We start from the raw sequence: 18541 nt of genomic DNA on the forward strand, positions 1-18541 counted from the left end.
CTGCGAGAACACAGCAAAATTCGTGCCTTTAGTGAAAACATTGTTTTTTGCCTCCCAAACTTTATTTCAGACACTAGAAACTGGAAATACAATGTCAACTACATGTATATTGTTTTATTTTATAGCTTTCAGTCTTTTTATATATATACATGTTCATGTTAAAAATATCCTGGATCCCTATCATCACAGCAGTTTGGAAAAAATTTTTTGGTGATGCACACTATTTGATACAATCTTCGATCACACAGTTATACTAACAAAATTTCTGTCTTTTTTGTGTAGACTATATCATTCCATCTCATTTACGTTAATGCCTGTCAATTGTCACAACGTGTACAAATTTCTTGTGTATGTGTCAATTGTTACAACACAATAATATGCTACAGTTACACGAGAGTATCTTTGTTTGTGTATGTGAGTGGGATGTCTGCGCTTACAATTCTGGTTAATGGTGAATGGACCACCAGTTAATCAATCACTGTGAAAAATCATCATGTTTCTGTTCAGGGAAACAGCGTGAGTGTGGTTAAATGTTTCAACCATGAAGCATAGAAATATTGTTTGTCTTTTTGGCTTCGTGCAGAGGTATGTGTGTGTTTGAGTTGGGCACCGGTATCTAATTCTTAAATGTTACCTTAATGAGAAGCTTGCAGGTCCATTAGGTCAACATTGTACTGTAGCTTCGAACTTGGCGTTCTGGCATGTGTTCAACATTTCTATGACTGTGCGAGGATGTAATTGTATGACAGTGGGCTCCCTGAGAGTGAATCTGCGTTGTGTGTGACATATTTGTTAATGTGAGTAATATGTTGGCAAAGTCATAAGAAAAATTCCACCTTTCATTTCATCCTCAATTTCCAATTTAATCTCCGAATTTGTTGTGACACTTTCGAAACTGTTTAGACTGATTCTTTTTAAGTTATTGACACACTACCTTTGTCAAGTGAGTCAACCACTACCAAAAATACTCTGTAGTGACTGGGGGTGGGAGGGGGAGGGGTAATGAGAGGTTCCACGCCCTCATGTCTCCTCTCATTTTCATCGATTTTATTAATGTTCTGTGTCATTGCACGGTAGTAACAGGCCGAATAAGGTTATTGTAATGAGAGTATATGTACTGAGAGCTCAAAAGTACTTTGCACTTGAATCCTAAACATGTTGGTTTAGTTCCCTGGGTGGCCTGTGCGAGGCGAGCACAGGAGGATGCGGCACACTGCGTTTCCGGTTGGGGCTGCACTTCGCTGAATCTTGAGGGGTTCGTAGAATAGGCATAAGCGCCTGGTGGAATGACTGACGTCGGTCGAGTTTCGCCTATTGTATGCAGGGCGACACGACCTGTGAGACGTCAGAGTGTCGCCACAGTTTATGTGTTTACTGTTCCGGCGCCTCTAGAACGAAAATTCCTAGCACCGACTGACTGCATTGTCCTCTTGATTATGAGAATACTTGTGGACTGTGGCTGGCTTCACTCTGCCATCGCATCACAGAGGGAGTCGGGATCTGATCTTCCACAGAGTCGGACGGTCTTGCGGCTCGTTTCCGGAAGAACTCTCGGACAGCCTTCACAGCCAGGGGTTGACACAGAGTTGCTACACGGCAGAAGTCGGCGTCTACATCAACAGGACGCCCTATACCGACGACGTGCTGCAGATTTCAGTACTGGTACAGTATTTTGCGAGTCCGGCATTGTAGGACCTTATCAATTTTATACTGAATCCTTCAGCAACACGCTCGTGCGCTTTGCTACAAGTCCACCTTGCTTGTTTCTACATGTGATCCCATTTGAGCTCTCATTACCAATTTCGATACTACTATATAGTCGGGAGATTAATATTTGATTCATTAGGACCTCCAGTCACTATCGTCAATCTATTGCACCACAGAGAGCAGGAGCCCCTTGTTCTCGAGCCAATTCTTATTCTCATAATATTTCAGTATACTCAATCCTTTAACGTACTGTGTGTGTCGACAATCATGTGCATTTATGTTCTGATAGATAATAAATCTCATTGTGATATTTAATTCGCATATCATTTAGTAAGTCGGAACAAGGCCCTGGGAGTAGACAACATTCCATCAGAACTAATGATAGCCTTGGGAGAGCCAGCCCTGACAGAACTCTACCATCCGGTGAGCAAGATGTATGTGACAGGCGAAATACTCTCAGACTTCAAGAAAAAAATAATAATTCCAATCCCAAAGAAAGCAGGTGTTGACAAATGTGAAAATTACCGATCTATAAGTTTAATAAACCACGGCTGAAAATACTAACGCGAATTCTTTACAGATGAATGGAAAAACTGGTAGAAGACGACCTCAGGGAAGATCAGTTTGGATTCTGTAGAAATGTTGGAACACGTGAGGCAATACTGACCCTACGACTTATCGTAGAAAATAGATTAAGAAAGGGCAAACCTACGTTTCTAGCATTTGTAGACTTAGAGAAAGTTTTTGACAATGTTGACTGGAAAACTCTCTTTCAAATTCTGAAGGTGGCAGAGGTAAAATACAGGGAGCGAAAGGCCATTTACAATTTGTACAGAAATCAGATGGCAGTTATAAGAGTCGATGGGCATGAGAGAGAAACAATGGTTGGGAAGGGAATGAGACAGGGATGTAGCCTATCCCTGATGTTATTCAATTTATATATTGAGCAGGCAGTAAAGGAAACAAAAGAAAAATTTGGAGTAGGGATTAAAATCCATGAAGTAGAAATTAAAACTTTATGGTTCGCGCATGACATTGTAATTTTGTCAGAGACAGCAAAGGGCTTGGAAGAGCAGCTGAACGGAATTGACAGTGTCTTGAAAGGAGGATATAAGGCGAACATCAACAAAAACAAAACGAGGAAAATGGAATGTGGTCGAATTAAATCCGGTGATGCTGAGGGTATTAGATTTAGGAAATGAGACGCTTAAAGTAGTAAATGAGTTTTGCTATTTGGGGAACTAAATAACTAATGATGGTCGAAGTAGAGAGGATATAAAATGTAGACTGGCAATGGCAAGGAAAGCGTTTCTGAGGAAGAGAAATTTGTTAACATCGAATATAGATTTAAGTGTCAGGAAGTATTTTCTGAAAGTATTTGTATGGAGTGTAGCCATGTATAGAAGTGGAATGTGGGTGATAAATAATTTAGACAAAAAGAGAATAGAAGCTTTCAAAATGTGGTGCTACAGAAGGATGCTGAAGATTAGATGGGTAGATCACATAACTAATGAGGAGGTATTGAATAGAATTGGAGAGAAGAGAAATTTGTGGCACAACTTAACTAGCAGAAGGGATCGATTGGTAGGACATATTCTGAGGCTCTCAAGGGATCACCAATTTAGTATAGGAGTACAGTGCAGAGGGTAAAAACGCAGAGGGAGACCAAGAAATGAATAGACTAAACGGATTCAGAAGGATGTAGGTTGCAGTACGTACTGGGAGATGAAGAAACTTGCACAGGATACAGTAGCATAGAGAGCTGCATCAAACCAGTCTCAGGATTGAAAACCACAACAACAACAACAATATTTCGTAGACATAGGCAGAATCCCTTTTCCTGTTGTTTATTAAGATGAAGTTCTCTTTTGTAGTAGATTTTTGTTAAATTACCGTCATTTGAGGTTACTTTGTTTGACCCTACAGATTGTTTAAGAAAATAGTTTACAAAAAGAAGCTCCTTAATGTTTTTGTTTCTCAAACTGATTTGATTAGTTACAACAGTCTTTTGCAAAGTAATCTGTATTTATATCTCTTAAAATAACCTTTTATTTCTGTATTTTATTGTTTTTTTTTTAATGTGGCCCAAAGTTTCCTTGCCCTGGGGATACCTTGCATCTGATGCCTAAATTTCAATAAAATGAGGATTACAGTCGTCTGGATTTATGATTGGCCATAGGAATAAAAGCGAATAAAGCAGTTACTAAATATAAGGACTACAGAATACTGGAGCAATGATTGACCATCAGAATTAAGAAAAATTAACAGTCTCATTAGCAGAAACAAATTTTATTCCCAAAATAGTTTAACAAATTAAAGATTTAATACAAAATGTAACCTATATTGTGAGTTAATAGGTCCAATATCCTTCAAGCTTTGGAATGAAGAATAAGACACATTTGCTTCTCTGTTTTCGAGGCTGAATGGTGCAAATTATTTCATCGAACTCAAACTTATTTTCATCTCTCGGCATTGGCCACTTCCATGATATCTTATACTTTGGCATTGAACTTATTGTAGCTCCATCATCGCTTACATCAGTAATTAATCCAGGAAAATATTCCCCCTCATATTTGAAGATCACATACTGGCCCACAGTGTGCACAACTTCACCAAATTCTGGACTTTTCTTCTTTGGCCTAGTTAGTAACTGTGTTTCATCCACTTTGAACTCTACAGGTGATGGTGACCTGACTTGAGATCTCAGATAATCCTCATCTTCAGAAGATTCTCTGAGAGAGATGGCATCACAATCTTTTCCTGAACTACTATCTTGATTTTTGTGACTTCTTCTGCATTTCTTCAAAATCTTTTTTTACATTACTGTCACACTTTTACCAGGTGTGACTGAAAGCTTCTTTGTTCCTCTGTTACTGGCAACACCAGTAGTCCATTCAGTTATCTTATTCTCAAGGGCTTCAATGAAAGAGTCTTGTACCGCATCTTTGTCACAAGTTCGTGACGGAAGACTGCAAAGAATTTCATCAACATTGATTGGATAAATACTGCACTTCTGGAAATCTGCCATTAGGATCTTTGCTGAGTTCTTGCCAAGTATGTCCATTAATCTCTTTAACATAAATGGGAAATGCTGTTTCTGCAAGACAGTGTCTTTGAAACCTCGCCTGCTACTTTTCCACTCTGTAAGGACCTTTCTCCAGTCACTTTCATAGGCCCGAAGAAAGTGATGTCCAAAGGCTGTGTAATGTGAGTACTGTTTGCTGGTAGACAGATAAACGAAATGTTATTCCTACTACAAAGCTCTAGAACATAAGTTGTCAAATGTGAGGACAAACTGTCACAAATTACTACTTTCTTTCCTTCGAGCTATTTCAGTCTTGATAGCATCAACTTGGTGAACCACTCGCTAAATGTATTACTGTCAAACCATCCGCTAGGACTATGGGAGTAAAGGCAGCCAGTGAGCCCATTTTCTGTCCATGTAGACCTAGATGTGCTAATTTGTAAACAACAAATGGAGGCAAAACTTCTCCCTCAGTATTGCCAGCAAACATTACAGATATGCTGCTCTTGGAGGAATTACAGATGTTTCCTGAATATTTTGAACCTCTTTTTGTGAGTACTTTCTTTTCCCCTGGATCGTCGGTTAGGTTGGTTCCATCAAAATTCTATATATTACTAGGTGGCATATCTTTCAGTTCAACTTGCAAATGTTCAACATATTCTCTGAGAAAACGCTCATAAACTGCAGCTGTACTCCTTTTAATGTTGGTTGCAAAATGTACAGAAAGTTCAGGATGGCTTTTGGTGAAGCCCAAGAGCCATTCATAGCCTGGACAATTGTCCTTGACTCCCTGACTGGCAAGGTATGACTTCACAATCATTCGGAGTTCCATTGGAGTAACAGGGAACCTATATTTACTCAATTGCAAAACACATTTTACAAACTCTGCTTCTACTCCAATAGTAAAAACCTGTGGGAATCCTGGTCGTGAATTACTTCCTTCCTTTGACTTCAGTTTATTAATTATGGTTCTTCTTTGGATATTAAAAAGTCTTTCAGCTTTCCTTTGTGATATCTCCTTCCTCCTAATGGATTGTAGGCATTCTTCAGAGTTTCTGGGCTGTAATCACAGTATCGCCTATTTCCGATCATTCTCTTATACTTCCGTGGCATTTTCACCAGTCTGAAACAGATTGCAACCATTATTCACTGCCAGCGCACACTACGAAGGTAAAATAAGTCAGAAATGTTCGTAGATGTTGAAGAAATGCACCCTGTAGTTACTTTGCACCACTTTGGCTGTTGTGCAATGTTTCCCCAAAGTAAGAAATTTCGTAACCTACAACAGTGAATTGACAATGACACAAACAATAATCAATCAAACGAAAAACTACGATTCTTTTCAGCAGCTAGACGTTCTGAGTAATTATAATAATGGTAACTGACCTTCACAGTGACCAGTTCACCACGTGAAAAACACAGGTTTTTCCAGCTAGTTTTATACTCACTTATGAACGTCTTTACTAAGATGCTTGTGAAAAATTCAGAATGGCCGACAACTAAACATGCAAGCAAGGGTGCCAACCTGTAAGTGTTACCTTTCATAGAAAACATTGTTCACAGATATACAGCAAGTAGTGTAGCATCTATGAGCCAAAGAAACTTTTTTTTTCAAATGGAGAAAAGTTTGACCCTACGGAGCAGAGTAACCTCAAGTGACGGTATTGTGAGTGTGCACTCCTTATTTTACCTACTAGCATGTTGCACCATCATTTCCTTCCATTACCGCTGTGCTCACAATTAATTAAATGGTAGATAAGAAGGCGGTCGAGTGCATGGCTTGTTCTCATGCAAAATTCGTCTGAATTAAAGAGGTACAAACTCTTCTCCACCCTGACACCTCACAACTGCTTCAGTTTGTACTTAATTATTTTCACTCTTTTTCATATGAGAATAAAGTACTTTACTATAAATGTCATAATTTAAATAATTCTTCAATACGTAGATTATAGTTTCCTCCATTGCCTCATGCAAAACTCTTCATATTTTTTATTTGTTTTCCTTTACTGATAGCTTTTATTTGCATAATGTTCTCTTACAGCTTCCAAATCCAAATCAGGGTTCCTTCACCTTCCAAATTCCATGCTTCTACACAGCATTTTGCATACATAATTTTTATCAAAATATATTTTCTTTAAGATTATTGTGCAGCAATCTGTTTCTTAGACCAAAAGGTAACGCATTAAACATATATTTACAGAAGTTCACTTATATCTTTGAAAAGTGCATAGTGTCCAGCAGTGTGAAAGATGTTGCATAATATCCAATTTATGGTCCACGGTTTGAGACGTTCGACGTGGAGATAATAGTGTTTTTGTCTCATCAATTGCTTTATTCACTCTTTCACGTGACATTTCACATGTATCAGCAAAACGTCACAAGTAAATATAAAAGCATAAAACTTAGAGTTCATCATGAATTCCAAAGAATTTCTTGGTCAGTCTGAAATCATTCTGACTCAATTGGTACCAAACAAACATAATTAATACATTTCAGAATATACCATAGGTCGAAATAACATTAAGAATATTTCCATTAATCAGATTATTTATCAGATTTACTTTATTTAAAGATTGCTGAAAATATATATTTGTGTGTAGATTTTTTTTGAAAATTTAAAAATGAGGCACTTCCTGTGATGTTGCAATATCGATTATATATCGACAGTAATAATAAAAGTATAAATAGAAACATATTTTTGTCTGCATTTAAAAATGAATGGTAAAAACATTAAGAATAATATAAATTTATTAACAAAGCATGTGCTGTTAATTATTTGTCAACTAATGCTCATAGTGTAGATCAAAGTGTATGAATATATCGATATACAATCAGAAAATTGTACTGCAGACAAATTCAACATGGAAATTAGAAAACTCTATGACTGTTGTTGTGTGGTCTTCAGACCTGAGACTGGTTTGATGCAGTTCTCCACGCTACTCTATCCTGTGCAAGCTTCTTCATCTCCCAGTACTTACTGCAGCCTACATCCTTCTGAATCTGCTTAGTGTATTCATCTCTTGGTCTACCTCTACGATTTTTACCCCCACACAGCCCTCCAATACTAAATTGGTGATCCCTTGATGCCTCAGAAAATATCCTACCAACCGATCCCTTCTTCTTCTCAAGTTGTGCCACAAACTCCTCTTCTACCCAATTCCATTCAATACCTCCTCAATAGTTATGCGATCTACCCATCTGATCTTCAGCATTCTTCTTCAAAAGCTTCTATTCTCTTCTTGTCCAAACCATTTATTGTCCATGTTTCACTTCCATACATGGCTACACTCCATACAAATATTCTCAGAAACAAATTTCTATTCTTCATAAAAGCCTTCCTTGCCACTGCCAGTCTACATTTTATATCCTCTCTACACCAATCATTATCAGTTATTTTGCTCACGAAATAGCAGAACTCCTTTACTACTATAACTGTATCATTTCATAAGCTAATTACCTCAAAATCACTCGAGTTAACTCGACTACATGCCATTATCCTCGTTTTGCTTTTGTTGATGTTCATCTTATATCCTCCTTTCAAGACACTGTCCACTCCGTTCAACTGCTCTTCCAAATCCTTTGCTGTCTGTGACAGAATTACAATGTCATCTGTGAACCTTAAAGTTTTTTTTTCTTCTCCATGTATTTTAATACCTACTCCGAAATTTTCTTTTGTTTCCTTTACTGCTTGCTCAATGTACAGATTGAACAACATTGGGGGAGAGGCTAGAACCCTGTCTCACACTCTTCCCAACCACTGCATCCTTTTCATGTCCCTCGACTCTTATAACTGCCATCTGGTTTTTGTACAAATTGTAAATAGCCTTTCGCTGCCTGTGTTTTAATCCCTGTCACCTTCATAATTTGAAGAGAGTATTCCAGTCAACATTGTTAAAATCTTTCTCTAAGTACACAAATGTTAGAAACGTAGGTTTGCCTTTTCTTAATCTAGTTTCTAAATCGTAGGGTCAGTATTACCTCACGTGTTCCAATATTTCTACGGAATCCAAACTCATCTTCACTGAATTTGGCTTCTACCAGTTTTTCCATTCGTCTGTAAAGAATTGGAGTTAGTAATTTCAGCCGTGGCTTATTAAACTGGTAATTTTCACATCTGACAACGCCTGCTTTCTTTGGTATAGGAATTATTACATTCTTCCTGAAGTCTGGCGGTATTTCGCCTGTCTCATACATTTTGCTCACCATAAGGTAGAGTTTTGTCAGGACTGGCTCTCCCAAGTCTGTCAGTAGTTCCAATGGAATGCTCTCTACTCCAGGGGCCTTGTTTCGACTCACGTCTTTCAGTGCTCTTTCAAACTCTTCACGCAGTATTGTATCTCCCATTTCATCTTCATCTACATCCTCTTCCATTTCCATAATATTGTCCTCAAGTACACCGCCCTTGTATAGACCCTCTATATACTCCTTCCACCTTTCTGCTTTCCCTTCTTTGCTTAGAACTGGGTTTCCATCTGAGCTCTTCATATTCATAAAAGTGGTTCTCTTTTCTCCAAAGGTCTCATTAATTTTCCTGTAGGCAGTATCTATCTTACACCTAGTGAGATAAGTCTCTACATCCTTAAATTTGTCTTCTAGCCATCCCTGATTAGCCATTTTGCACTTCCTGTCGACCTCGTTTTTGAGATGTTTGTATGCCTTTTTGCCCACTTCATTTACTACTTTTTTTATTTTCTCGTTTCATCAATTAGATTCAATATTTCTTCTGTCACCCAAGGATTTCTACTAGCCCTCGTCTTCTTACCTACTTGATCCTCTGCTGCCTTCACTGCTTCATCCCTCAAAGCAACCCATTCTTCTTCTACTGTATTTCTTTCCCCATTGCTGTCAATTGTTCCCTTATGCTCTCCCTGAAACTCTGTACAACCTCTCTGTTTAGTCAGTTTATCCTGGTCCCATCTCCTTAAATTCCCATTTTTTTTGCAGTTTCTTCTGTTTTAATTACAGTTCGTAACCAATAGATTGTGGTCAGAGTCCACATCTGCCCCTGGAAATGTCTTACAATTTAAAACCTGATTCCTAAATCTCTGTCTTACCATTATATAATCTATCTGAAACCTGCCAGTATCTCCAGGCTTCTTCCATGTGTACAACCTTCTTTTATGATACTTGAACCAAGTGTTAGCTGTGATTAAGTTATGCTATGTGTAAAATTCTACCATTCAGGTTCCTCTTTCATTTCTTAACCCCCAATCCATATTCACCTACTACGTTTCCTTCTCTTCCTTTTCCCACTATCGAATTCCAGTCACCCATGACTATTAAATTTTCATCTCCCTTCACTATCTGAATAATTTCTTTTATCTCATCACATATTTCTCTAATTTCTTCGTAATCTGCAGAGCTATTTGGCATATAAACTTGTACTACTGTAGTAGGCATGGGCTTCATGTCTATCTTGGCCACAATAATGCATTCACTGTGCTGTTTGTAGTAGCTTACCCGCGCTCCTATGTTTTATTCATTATTAAACCTACTCCTGCTTACCCTTATTAAATTTTGTATTTATAACCCTTTATTCACCTGACCAAAAGTCTTGTTTCTCCTGCCACCGAACTTCGCTAATTCCCATTATTTCTAGCTTTAACCTATCCATTCCACTTTTTAAATTTTCTAACCTAGCTGCCTGATTAAGGGATCTGACATTCCAAGCTCTGATCGATAGAACGCCAGTTTGCTTTTTTCTGATAACGATGTCCTCTTGAGTAGTCCCCACCCGGAGATTTGAATGGGGGACTATTTTACCTGCGTAATATTTTACCCAAGAGGACGCCATCATCATTTATCTGTACAGTGAAGCTGCATGCCCTCAGGAAAAATTACGGCCATAGTTTCCCCTTGCTTCAGTAGTTCAGAGTACCTGCACAGCAAGGCCGTTTTGGTTAGTGTTACAAGGCCAGATCAGTAAATCATCCAGACTGTTGCCCCTGCAACTACTGAAAAGGCTGCTGCCCCTCTTCAGGGACCACATGTTTGTCTGGCCTCTCAACAAATACCCTTCCATTGTGGTTGCACCTACCATACGGCTATCTGTATCGCTGAGGCACACAAGCCTCCCCACCAACGGCAAGGTCTATGGTTCATGGGGTGATATGAAACATATAATTCAAGTATGAAAACCAATTCACACCTGGCCAGAGTTAAGTAGTTTTAAGTATTTCCTTAATTGTGCAAATTCCAATAGGATTGGCGACATTGTAAGATGCATTAGATTCTTTTTTACATATGTTACATAAACCACTGATAGATATAAACATGACTCCTAATGGTATTATGAGGTCCATCAAGTGAACAGAAAGTAGTGAACGTCTTGAACATATCATCGATAATGGATGGCATCATGAGAACTCTGACTGTTGATGATATAAATGAAACAGTGTACTGTGTGACTTACTTATTTGCTTTGCACTACATGTTTTGATGATTCACGCCATTATCTTCAGGTGGAGAACAGTGTAGTTACAATGTTGGTGTTAGTGAAGAGCACAGATGCCTTTTTATAGTAGCAATGTTTGTGAAGAACTAGAAATCTGTATCCACAGAAAGGAACTTATGGAAAAATGTACTTAAAAACAACAATGAAACAGGGTCAACCAATTTTCTTCTAGAGCTTCAACGATAGACTTAAAGAATTTTCATAATATACAACAAATTTCAGTGCACAGCAATAAATTTAACCCGTTCCATTTGTCCCAATAAATTCGACCTACTTTATGTGTGTATAATCTATTTTAATTCATGTATGGTATACACATATGATCTGTTTAAATCCATCTTTGCAACAAAAGTAAGAATTTAAGAAATAGTAAGATGTAACATATAAAAAAATTTTAATGCAACAATGTAAACTAAATCTGGCACCTGCTTTGTTATTTAGATTACATTTACAATTAGTAAGAAGTTTAAATTCAGTAACTAGTCACTAAATAAAATTAATTTTACTCATATCATTGATGACTTTCTCTCTTGCTTATACATGTATTCACATTGTGGAACAGCCAACCCACACATTTTTAAAATAGAAGAAAACATATTTATGTATATTCATCCACTTAATAATATATAGCACTTGAATTGTGATGCATGGTAAACGAATAGCCAAGATTCAGCAATTGCACCATACAATTATCTTTGTATGTAAAGTGAGCAAGCATATCTCTCGCTGTATAACATTTTTGAAGTGACAGTGTACAGCATGAACTTGTTATACCTCGATAGCATACCAGGTAATCTGCTGTTCACAAGATTTCGTGCAAATGTGGGGTCGTTTTGACATCACACATTGCACTGAAGACGAAAAGGGCTGTCTATTGACTTCTGTGATCGTTGAGGTCACAACACTTGAGGCAAACACGATGTTCAAAACAGTATGCCTTTTCTTTGCTGCTGGGTATATTAACCTGAAAGTTGACACAATTTTTACATGTATAAAATACTACCTTCTTGAGGAATAAGCTGTGGTTAAGGTAGAGATTAAAGTGTTACAAGCATTATCTTCAAAAGTTACTGAAAATACGCCTTCATCAACCCTGAAAGTCTAACAACTTACTGATTTACAAGAGAAAAGAAGCTGAAGCCAGCCAGCATTCAATCCAGTAACATACATATGTGACTGTTTTCATTGTGTTGTCTCAACAAAATAAGTTTATTTTTAGAAATTCTGAAAATTAGTTTCGTTGGTTGATCTCAGATTAGAAATGGTGGGTAGCCATTCGATCAGACAAATTAAAGTAGCAACCAAAGAAACTGGTACACCTGCGTGATACCATGTAGAGCCCACATGAGCATGCAGAAGTGCCACAACACAATGTGGCATGGACTCGACTAATGTCTGAAGTAGTGCTGGAGGAAAATGACACCATGAAACCTGCAGGACTGTCCATAAATCTGTAAGAGTATGACAGGGTGGAGATCTCTTCTGAACAGCACGTTGCAAGGCATCCCAGAAATGCTCAATAATTTTCGAGTCTGGGGAGTGGCCAGCGGAAATGTTTAAACTCAGAAGAGTATTCCTGGAGCCACTCTGTAACAATTCTGGACGTGTGGGGTGTCGCAATTTCTGCTGGAATTGCCCAAGTCCGTCGGAATGCACAATGGACAATAATGGATGCAGGATGATCAGGTAGGATGCTTACGTATGTGTCACCTGTGAGAATCGTATCTAGACGTTCAGGGGTCCCATATCACTCCAACTCCACAAGTCCCACACCATTACAAACACTCCACCAGATTGAACATATCCCTGCTGACAATCAGGGTCCATGGATTCATGAGATTGTCTCAAGATCTGAACACGTCCATCCAGTCGATACAATTTGAAACGGGACTCGTCCAACCAGGCATCTACAGTCGAATTTCTCTGTTGCTGAGCCCAGGCGAGGAGTAAAGCTTTGTGTAAGCAGTCATCAAGGGTGGATGAGTGGGCCTTCAGTTCTGAAAGCCCATATAGATAATTTTTCATTGAATGGTTCGCACCCTGACCCTTGTTGACGGCCCAGCAATGAAATATGCAGCAATTTGCGGAAGGGTTGCACTTCTGTCACGTTGAACGAGTCTCTTCAGTCGTCGTTGGTGCCACTCTTGCACGAACTTTTTCCGGACGCATCGATGTCGAAGATTTGTTGCTTTACCAGATTCGTGATATTCACGGTACACTCGGAAATGGTCGTACGGGAAAATCCCCACTGCATCGCTACATCGGAGTTGCTGTGTTCCATCACTCGTGTGCCGACTATAACACCATCTTCAAACTCACTTAAATCTTGATAACCTGCCATTGTAGCAGCAGTAACTGATCTAACAACTACGCCAGACACTTTTTGTATATAGGCGTTGCCGACAGCAGCGCCATATTCTGTCTGTTTACATTTCTCTGTATTTGAATACACGTGCATATATAAGTTTCTTTAGCGCTTCAGTGTATTATGTACAATGAATAAATGCTGTTCCAAAACACCAACACATTGAGGATCTCTCGATAATGCTTCAGTGTTGGCAAAATTTTTTGTAACAAAGTTACCAAAAACGTCATATTGTTGGCTAAAGATGTACTTTAATTGAAGACATTTTCGTTTGGCTAAGAAGTGGCCTAAATGACCTGGCTCGTAAATTTTTTTTTAAACTTCATAGATGATTGAGACTAAGTTATCTTTTAGTTCTTTTGCACATCTGTCTATCTTTTCTGTGCTTTTTATTCTGAGCGGTAGTTTGTTTTACCAGATTATTAACGTGTTTTCAATATTTATTCGCATTTGTGTGTTTAACGCTTAATTGCCATGACGATTCACTTCTGAGAGAGAGAGAGACCACTGTATATTTATATAACATCGAATATTACAGAACCTACTTCTATTAACTTAATAAGGTAGCCATTCTAGCAGAAAAATTAAAGCACCTGCTCATTTTATATTATGTACAACGAATAAATGCTGTTTCAAAGACAAAACACTATGGGGATTCTTCTGGTTACACCTTTGTAAACAAATGTATTGTTAAGAGCACGTGCATTAATTAGAAACGCGAAGGAGAAAAAAAATAGATACATTACACTTCTTAACTCAACACGTATAGCCACTACAGCATGCTGAGTCAGTTTTTAGTTTGTAACTCAGTTACTTGAAGGTTTATGTGACTCTATATACAACAAATCGTACCAAAAATGACGTGTCTTTTATGAACCTTCAATGTATAATTGCCTTGAAATGGCACACTTTTGTAACAGGAAAGTTACATTACGAAATTAGGAAATCCAGTATATGTGTATAGTGTCCCCCAACCACCCAGAATCGAATGTTAACGAAAGTCGATAGCAGTTCCTGCACTCTTTGATAAGTGCGTGTGATGTCTTAATGACATCATGTTAACATAAAGTCTTGTATGTCGTAGGTTACCCCAGTGTAAACAAATGTTTAGTGAAGATTTCATGAAACAAGTAGCAATATGCAGCATTTTTCCGACTCTGCATGCCTTGTAAGTGTTTAAAGACGCAGCAATGCACTTGATCTGCTGTTACGAAAACGTGTCTCTGCCCTTCACAAACACTAGCAACATAACTGCACAATCCTCCACATGAAGACAATGGTTTAAACCATCAAAATGCACTTTGGGATAATAAATAAGTGACTAATTTTATTATCAACAGCCCTCATCATACCACCTTTTATGGATGAAATGTCCATTTGTATGCTAAGCGAGACATTGAATGAGTTTACAATGTACAAAAAAACGAAAGTCAAACTTACCAAAACTATTTTAGGATTGGTTTCAACAAAGAATGCAAGATATACGGAACTGCCACAAGATGCAATAAAATGGAAATCCTAAACATCCCATAATTTGGTATCATTGTTAGAACAAAACTATGTAGAAAACTGTACATAGTCATGTAAGAGTAGTGGATAAAATACCAAGGCACACCTTCAACTATGTGCAGCACAAAATCAACAACAGTACTCATAAAGAGTACATGGTGTGCAAGAGGATGAGGCAGTTGAAATACTGTCAGACTTCAAGAGGTATAAAACAATCCAATTCCAAAGAAAGCAGATGCTGATAGGTGTGAATATTACGGAACTATCAATTTAATAAGTCATGGCTGCAAAATGCTAACACAAAATCTTTCCAGAAGAACGCAAAACTAGTAGAAGTCGACCTTAGGGAAGATTAGTTTGAATTCCGGAGAAATGTAGGAAGACACAAGGTGATACTGACCATATAATTTACCTTAGAAGACAGATTAAGGAAAGACAAACCTGCGTTTATCGCATTTGTAGACATAGAGAAAGCTTTTGACAATGTTGACTGCAATACTCTCTTAGAAATTCTGAAGGTAGCAGGAGTAAAATACTGGGACCGAAAGTCTATTTACAATTTGTACAGAAAGCAGATGTCAGTTACAATAGTGACAAGTGGTTGAGAAGGGAGGGAGAGTTGCAGCCTATCCCCTATGTTGTTTGATCTTCACAGTGAGAAAACAGTAAAAGAAACCGAAGAAAGATTTGGAGTAGGTGTTAATGTTGAGAGAGAAGAAATAAAAATTTTGAGGTTCTCTGAAGACACTGTAATTCTGTCTGAGTCAGCAAAGACTTGGAAGAGCCGTTAATGGACATTGCCTTGAAAGTAGGATATAAGATTAACATCCACAAAATCAAAACAGGAAAGATGGAATGTAGTCGAATTAAATCAGGTGATCCTGAGGGAATTAGAGTAGGAAATCAGATGCTTAAAGCAGTATATGAGTTTTGCTATTTGGGTAGCAAAGTCACTGATAATGGCAAAAGCAGAGATTGGAGATAATATAAGACGTTTACTAGCAATGTTAAGAAAAGCATTTCTGAAGAAAAGAAATTTGTTAACATCGAATACAGACTTAAGTGTCAGGAAGTATTTTTTGGGAGTGTTTGTAAGGAGTGTAGTCACATATGGAAGTGAAACATGGATGATAAACAGTTTAAACATAAAAAGAGTACTGAAGATTAAATGGGTACACTAGAAGACGAGGTCGTTGACAAGACAGATTCTGAGACACCAACGGACCATCAATTCAGTATTGGAAGGGGACGTGTGGTGGCAAAGATCGTAGACAGAGGTCAAGAGATGAATGCAATAAGCAGATTTGGAAGGATTTAAGTTGTAGTAGCTGAGACAAAGAAGCTTGCACAGGATACAGTTGCATGGGGAGCTGCACCAAACCAAACTTCGACTGAAGATTACAACAGTAACACACCAGTGTCCTACACAGCAAAAAGGAAAGCTATCCAAACTTCAAGTGACATCAAACCACGTAAATAACAACTCTGGGAACCAGCACAACTTCTGTAGTAAAGTTATAAATACCATCAAAATGGAGTTCAATGAAAATGAACTTAACTTAAACATAATGTAGAACAACTGTTTAATACTAGAATATTTTAAAAACGAATAATAGCTATTAAAATGCAGTAGATGCTGCGAAATCAGATAACACTAAAATCTCTGTAGCAGAAACAGTCAAAAATCTGCTTGATAAGAAAATCTAGAGACAAGCACTACAAATAACATTGTAATTAATGAGAACAGAAAACTCCAAACACTAAATACTAAATTGAAAGATCATAGTGAAGTTATCACTAAGTAAACAAAGTTTACTCAGCAGTAATTATATACGAAAATGCATATATTCAGACAAGCATAAAGTTTTTTGAAGAATATAATACCATAGGGTTAGACAAAGATCCTACCAACAAATCTCAAACTGAACTTGAGGCCTTCCTCGAAAATACTAACTTCCTGCTTACTGAAAAAGAAAAGCACCGTTGTATATTCATGAAACCAATAGCACCATGCTAAAGGTATCAATTAAAACCTCACAAAAAATATGACTCCGTAAGATCAGTTTCAAATTCAGTAAATTACACTGTGTAGAAAATTCTACAGACACTAAACAAGATCCTACAGCATTACTTTGTGTTTAAAATTAACTACTCAAGAAAGAAATATGCTCTCATTTCCCAAGGACCTAAAAACATACGCAGTACTAACAAAAACAAAATGAGCTCCTTAATTGTAACTAATCTGTATACTAACATCCTCATTGATGATGCAGTAGCTGTTATTACACAGAAGCTAATGCAATATAAGAAGCTCTGTCCTGCAGAAATCACAGAATTCATTAACCTTTTTTAATTGGTACTGATATGTAATTACTTCTCTTCCAATGGAAAAGTCTACAGACAAATAAATGGCTAGTTACTTGCCAGCATATCAGGAACTATAGACGCAATATTCCTTGACCACCTAGAGCAGAAACTTTACACAAAAATGCCGACATGTACTCAGAAAGTTCAGTTATACAGAAGACATGTAGATGATACATTTCTAGTTATTGAAAGAGAACACAAAGATGGTGTCTAAGACATTCCCCAAACCTTCATCAAAATGTGCAAGAATACTAAATTCACCTGTGAACAGGAAAGAAGTAGTACCGTTAACTTACTTGATCGAAACATCTGCAGGAAAGATGTCAAAGATATCATCCAAATTTGCAGGGCATCAACCGCCACTGATGTAAACATAAATACTTCCTCCCAGCACCCCAAAACCCAAAAACTTACAGTATGTTACTCAGTGGCCCATAGAGCTCTAATAGTCCCACTGAAAGATTAGAATTTCCATAGTGAAATGAGAATCACAAAACAAGTAGCTGCAGTTCATGGGTACAAACCCACATTCATAGATGATTTAGTTACAAAGAAAATAAACATCAACAACTAGGAAAATCCACTAACAACATGTATCCCAATCCTCAATAATATTTTCAAAAATTTGAAAATATCTTTAAATTACATACAATGAGAACCTCACTTCCAATAAACAATAAAATTTGCCACGGACTTCCTCATAATTTAAAAAGCAGCAAGATAAATATATGCCTACATTCTCTGGCCTATATAAAATCATCTGTAATAAATGCCCAGCTCAGTATATAAGTCAACAGGCCATAATTGCCACGCCAGAATCAAGAACACATCAAACCCTTCTGATACTATGCACTATACAAATCTGCCACTCCCTCCCATATAAAATGCAGGACATATACTTGGTAGTATACCAATCAACTTTACAATATTGCACACAACGAATATTATACAATATGTCTCTGTATGAAGATCAAGAAATCTGTGTATACAGAAAGAAACTTGGGGAAAATTTGCTAAATGATAATAATCAAACATATTCACCAAGCTTTTTCAAAGGCTTTGAGAAGGTGCTTAATGCATTTTTATAATCTACAAGAATTTCAAGGCACCCAGC

Source organism: Schistocerca gregaria, chromosome 1 (genome assembly GCF_023897955.1).
Source record: "Schistocerca gregaria isolate iqSchGreg1 chromosome 1, iqSchGreg1.2, whole genome shotgun sequence".
In the NCBI taxonomy this organism is placed as follows: Eukaryota; Metazoa; Arthropoda; class Insecta; order Orthoptera; family Acrididae; genus Schistocerca; species Schistocerca gregaria.